The following is a 6,556-nucleotide window of genomic DNA, read 5'->3' on the forward strand; positions in this document are numbered from 1 at the left end:
AATGATGAGGTCATATGCAGGAACCCTAAAATTAAGATGCTTAAGAAAAGCAACTTGCTTGGTCTGAGCTTGAGTTCAGACTCTACCTTCACGCAGCCTGACAAGGAGGTACAGCTGTGTCTGAGACCCTGTTTTCTCTTTGAGCTGAGGGAAGGTCCTGGCTCTAGCAGTCTTAACTGTATAAGAATTCCCCCTGAAACTATCAGTTCCTTAGACAGATTTAAGTATATAATAAGAGAATCCTTTTTAATGTCCTTGAGGAAGGTTCTTGACGCATCCTTATCCTTATCCTTATCAGAAGGATCCAGATACTGATCAGAAGTTCCCTCCGCAGCCCTCAGGAAATGTTTAAGATGATTACATTAAATGTAAAATGATTTCCATAACCACCATGGAAAACCACTTCAGTCACCTATTCAAACTAAAGAGTTCGTGTATTTTGTTTCCAACTAATCACAATAAAGTCCCTGCTTGTAAACACAAGAACACTTAGTTCTAATAACCTGGAACTCTGTGATGCTCACCTTCCTGACATGGTCACTGAAGACAAAATGGGTGCATAAGCAAATAGTGTGAAGAGAGTGGATGGTGCCTGACTATCAAAAGTTATGGCATCTGGGATTTTAAAGGCTTGAAGTTAAACAAGCAGCCATCTAGCAGGGAAGCAACAATCCCACATGGAAGAAGCACACGAGCCTGCGTGATCACAGGGTGTCCACGGGATCAGGTATCAAGAAGAGACAAAACAAACAATTATATCTATGGGAAAGAGTGCGGGTTGGAGGGGAGACTCAAAGCCCATCTGTAGAAAATTAGACATCTCCCCACAGAGGGGTTACAAGGAAGAGAGGATGCAGTGAGGGTGCGTTATAGCACCAAGGAAACACACATCATTCCTCTAGTTCCTGAATGCTTCACCACCACCACCACCACCCCCCAACCCCAGTCCCACCTACTACCATGATCCAGTTCTACCTTAAAAATCTGGCTAGACCAGAATACCCACATTGGTACAGATAAGAGCTCTGGGCACATGGAATTCAGGACAGATAGGACCCTCAAGAACAGTAGTGGGATATCATGAGGGTAGATGGATGGGGGTGGGGGGGACGGATAAAGGGGGAACCCATCACAAATTTGGATATATAACCCCATCCCTGAGAGGGACAAATAACAGAAATGTGGGTGAAAGGCGACAACGGACAGTGTAAGACATGAAATGACAGTAATAATACATAATTGATTAAGGATTCACAAGGATGGGTGGATGGGGCAGGAAGGGGAAAAAAGAGGAGCTGATACCAAGGGCTCAAGTAGAAAGAAAATGTTTTAGAAAAGTTGATGACAACACATATACAAGTGTTCTTAATACAATAACATGATGGATTGCTATAAGATTTGTAAGCGCCTCCCAATAAAATGATTAAATAAATAAGTAAAGTCCCTGCCTCCTGATGTTGCAGCTTCCAATAGCAAGCCATACTCTAGTGTCTGCCATTTCTCCAACCCTGGGAAGCAGCAGCCCCTTGGAGTCGTTGCTTTTCAATCGGTTTGTGCTAATGGTCCCCATGCGAATCTCTCTCCAACTGCTCTCTTCGCTTCACTCTCACAGGGTCTAAGGGTTTTGCTCGAAGATATTTCATGACGCCGCCAGTAGGATTCCGCAAATCCCAGGAAGTCCTAGGTCTAGAGTCTGGTGTAGGAGTGCCCTTGTGCTTCTCCTTATCCGTGAACCGCGGTCAACTGCTTGTCGTAAGTGGTGAGTCCTGTCAAACCACGAGCCTCTGCTGTTTTTGCAAACAGCTGGTAGAGGTTTATGTACTGCTTTCTAATACTGCTTTTATTTTATGTTCACTATCTGAACATTTCGATGGGTTCTTCAAGTTTGCCGCTAAGTGGCAGAATGTTATCAGAACTGAGGGTTGAAAACAATCCAAACTCTCTTTTTCACAGAGCATACTAGGCAATCAGTGCTTCTTCAAACTGGTGTCATGGGAGATTATTTAGTAGGGGGGTGGGGAAGAGGCATGTTTCTGGTACAGTTTTGCACACTAATTGTTCTCAAGTGCTGACTAAAGGGAATTTAGGGGATCAGGGACTATTTCAGGCTTATTTGACCTGCATAAATCAATTTTTCTGCACAGCAAATAGATTATAACGGCTTCTGTAGAAGGCATTCCTAGTGAGAAACTATGTCTGGGTGGACTAGAGAAACAAATTGATAAAGACACATATGGTTATAAGAAAGAGGTTTATATACAAGAGCATTGGATATTGAGAAAGCATCCCAACCTAGTCCATATCAAGTCCCTAAGTCCTACATTAGCCCTTATGACTGATACCAATATATAAAGTCCTCTTCAGACTCACTAAACACAAAGAATGTTGCTGAATGCAGGACGATCACAGGCCAGTGGGTAGAAAGTCTTGGGAACCAGTGGTGTTGTAAGCATCTCAGCCCTGGCAGGGGTTTCTCTGTGTCTTCTCTAGCCTCAGAGACCTGGTTGCCACAGGGTAGGTCCATGTGGCTCCTCCAGCTCAGGGCACTAGCATAATTTCATGTATTTTGCCAGCAATGTCTCCCAGTGTGATGCTTGTCAATAGAGAGTCTCTAAGGGAGTGAGCAGAGAGTCAGAGAGTCTCTTCCACCTCCAAAGAGGAAATACCGGAGTTCCCAGAATTCTTAGGAGAAGGCCAGGCCCATATAGAGGCCTCATTGGCTGTGATCTGATTGACAGACTGGACTCCACCCCTTCACTCTTAATCCTCCAAGTCCCAAATTGACACCAGATTATGAAACTACCACAGAAACCTATTTTAACACATTTTCCAAGCCTCTAAACGACATCAGAAGAGTACATCCGTATCCTTATAAGATACTGTTTTAAGCAGTGCAAACAAATGAGGACATTAAGATGTCAGTGCCCTATAACTTCCTCAGCTGTTTCTCTGGTCACGTCTCTGAGCCTCTGTCGGATCCCTCTCCCGATGCTTCCCTCCCAACAGAGGCTTCTCTTTTTTCAGCCCTACCTTCTTAACTCTTGCTGAAATGTCTTTTAAAATTACCTTTATCCTTGACCCGAAGAGAAGGAAATTGGCTAGCTAAGAACTAATGGATTTATGCACAAATTTACTACAGACAGTTGATCGTTATGGAAGGGTTGCAGCATGTGATAAAAAGAATGCAGTGCTGTTTACTTTGAGAACACTAGAAGGGGAAGGATTTGGTCATCTTTTGCCTACGTGCACTTAAACATATGTAACAGAACTGCAATGACCAATGGTCAAAAGATCAAATGATGAAGCAAGATCATCCACCTTGACTCCCAGTCTTTGTGTCCAGGAAGCTTTTTAGGTACCTCCCTCATCTTGGGGAAGCCCTGGTGGTACAGTGCTAACCTCAAGCTTGGCTGTTCGAAACCAGACAGCCTGACAAAACAGTTCTACTGTGTCCTACAGACTTGTTATCAGTTGGAATTGAATCTATAGCAGTAAGTTTGGTTGGGGGTATTCACAGCCTTGGAGAAATATTTTAAGATATAATAAGAAAAATGATTATTCTTATAGTTAAGAAGAAGAAGAAACTGTAAACAAGTTTCTCTACTATAAGAGAAACTCTGGGCACAGCAACAGAAAAATGTGAAACAAAATTCAATTTTTTTAATAAAAGACCCAATATTTCTGGTTGGCTAGATGGATGGAACCCCAGAGCCTATGGTCCTTAGCCACCCTCACTCCGTGGCTCCATTTTTAGCTAAACAAAGGACAGGTCAATAGCATGAACAATAACCCTAGAGAAGTACACACACCATAGAACAATCACTGGTTTGAGACCAAAGGGGAAGAATTTATCCAAGTACAACGTTCAGAGGGATTGGGAAAGGAAGAGAAAACTAGAAACAAAGCAGGAAGTAAGAGAAGTGACATTAAATTGGGGGAGTTGCAGGCAATGACAGGAAACAAATGTGTATGAATGGTTGCCCATGAAACTGATGACCTGCTTTGCAGAATTTCACCCCCTTCACAATAAAACGTTTAACACGAACAAAATTTCCCCCATGTATTTCTCCACATGGGCTGGCTACTTTCATTCATTGTCGCTTTCTTCTTAAACATTTCTCAGAAGTAGCAGGTTTCCTGGCTCCCATTTTACAATTAAGAAACTTGGGGCTTAGGCAGAACGATCTGCTCTGTGTCAAACATATCCAATGGCAGGGCTGGGGCTAGAACTCAGGTTTGGCTGGCCTCCAAGTCTTCTTGTCATTTAAGTACACCACAGGATCTCCCAGGGCAAGAGCCATAGATCTCTCTCTAGGTAAGAATACAAACCAGACCTCTGAAGTGATACAGAAGAATGTTAACTGTTCCATCTCCACGTTGGCATCAATTTTTAAAAATAAGTAAGAGAGAAAATATTGTTTTTTTAAAGAATTTTTGACTGTGAGTTCCCTGTGGGCTAGCATTTGCCATAAAACACGGTGTTTAAAGAGACGATTCAAAGACAGCTAACTTACCAATCCTCTAAGGATCTCTAAGCCAAATCCCTAAATAATCATATCATGCAAAACTGAAACAATTCGATTATATTATCTTCACTCACTTTTAGGAAGTGTATTACAAAGGTTAAAATTAACAGGAAGTCACAAGATTTGGGGAGCTATACAAAGCACTCATTAGAAGAGTACATTCTGTCTATCTGGACAAGGATCCAGAGGAGAGAACAAAGGGACTGACGGTTCAGGGAGAGGGGACACAGGAGAGGGGAGGTAGGGAGAAAGGAGGGGGTGCCAACAAACCCGGGACTAGGGAAGAATAAGTGATCTAAAATTGATGGTGAGGAGGGCATAGGATGCTTTGGGGTGGGAGGATCTCCATCAAGGGCAATGTAGCAGAGAGGAATTACCAAAACCCAAAAGAAGGCCACATGTGATTGTGGGACAGGAGGAAAGTTATAGGAAAATAGAGGAAAGAACTGGTAGGCAAAGGATATTTATAGAGGTCTAAATACAGGCATGTATATATGTTAATACATTTATATATAATGATAGGGGAATAGCTCTATATACATATATTTATTTGTAAAGTATTAAGGCAGCAGATGGACATTGGGCTTCCACTCAAGTACTCCCTCAATGCAAGAATACTTTGTTCTACAAAACCGGCACTCTGTGATGCTCATCTTCCCAACATGATCACTGAAAACCAAATGGGTGCATAAGCAAATGTGGTGAAGAAAGCTGATGGTGCCCAGCAATCAAAAGATAGAGTGCCTGGGGTCTTAAAGGCTTGAAGATAAACAAGTGTCCATCTAGCTGAGAAGCAACAAAGCCCACACAGAAGAAGAACACCAACCTGTGTGATCATGAGGTGTCAAAGGGATTAGGTATCAGGCATCAAAGACCAAAAACAAAACAAACAAATAAAATCATATCAATGGGAATAAGGGGGAGGGCAGAGTGGAGACCCAAAACCCATCAGGAGTCAATTGGACACCCCCTGTCAGAAGGACCCCAAGAAAGAGACAAGTCAGTCAGGGTGCAGTATAGCACAAATGAAGCACACAATCTTCCTCTAGTTCTTAAACGCTTTCCCCCACCACCACTACCATGACCCCAATTCTATGTTACAAATCTGGCTAGACCAGAACACGCATACTGGTACAGATAAGAGCTCGCAACACAGGAAATCCAGAACAGATAACCTCCCCAGGACCAGTAAGGGGAGCAGCAATAGGAAAGGGGTAAGTAAGGTAAGGGTGGGAGGAGGAAGGAGCAACCAATCACAATAATTGATGTATGGCCCTCCTCCCAGGTGGATGGACAGCAGAAAAGTAGGTGAAAGGACACAGCAGTTGGTGCAAGACATGGAACAACAACAACAAAATAGATTAATTTATAAGTTATCAAGGGGACATGGGAGAGGGAGAATGGGGAGGAAGGAAAAATTTTTAAATGAGGAGCTGATGCCAAGGGCTCAAGTAGAAAGAAAATGTTTTGAAAACGATGTTGACAATATATGTACAGATGTGTTTGACACAATGGATATATGAATGGATTGTGACAAGAGCTGTAATAGCCCCCAATAAAATAAAATAAATAGAATGCATTAATTCCTTGACTACACCTTTATTGAAGGTTTTCTCCGGTGTCAATCCTGTGCCTGAAATACAATGGTGAACCGAGTAGACGTGGCCTCTCCTCTCACAGAGCTTACATTCTTTAGTAAACACAGAAATAGAAACAATGAACCCAAACGACAACACTGAAAGGGAGCAAAACATGATGCTCTGAGTTGGGATAAAGATGGGATGGGATATAGGCAGGAAACTCTCCTGAAAAATTTTGACCCATGGACTCTTTTTATTATGATCCATATATGAAGCACTTTTCATAGAATTAAGGAAATGAAAAATATGCTTCTCTGTTTTGTTGTGATTTTTCCCCCTTTGATCTAACAGGGGCCATCTATCTATAATGGAATCTCATCCAATCTAAACCTCAACTTATTTTCCAGAAATGGAAAATTCAGCATGACTTTATTCTCTTTGTATTTCAAT

Source organism: Tenrec ecaudatus, chromosome 11 (genome assembly GCF_050624435.1).
Source record: "Tenrec ecaudatus isolate mTenEca1 chromosome 11, mTenEca1.hap1, whole genome shotgun sequence".
NCBI classification, from domain to species: Eukaryota; Metazoa; Chordata; class Mammalia; order Afrosoricida; family Tenrecidae; genus Tenrec; species Tenrec ecaudatus.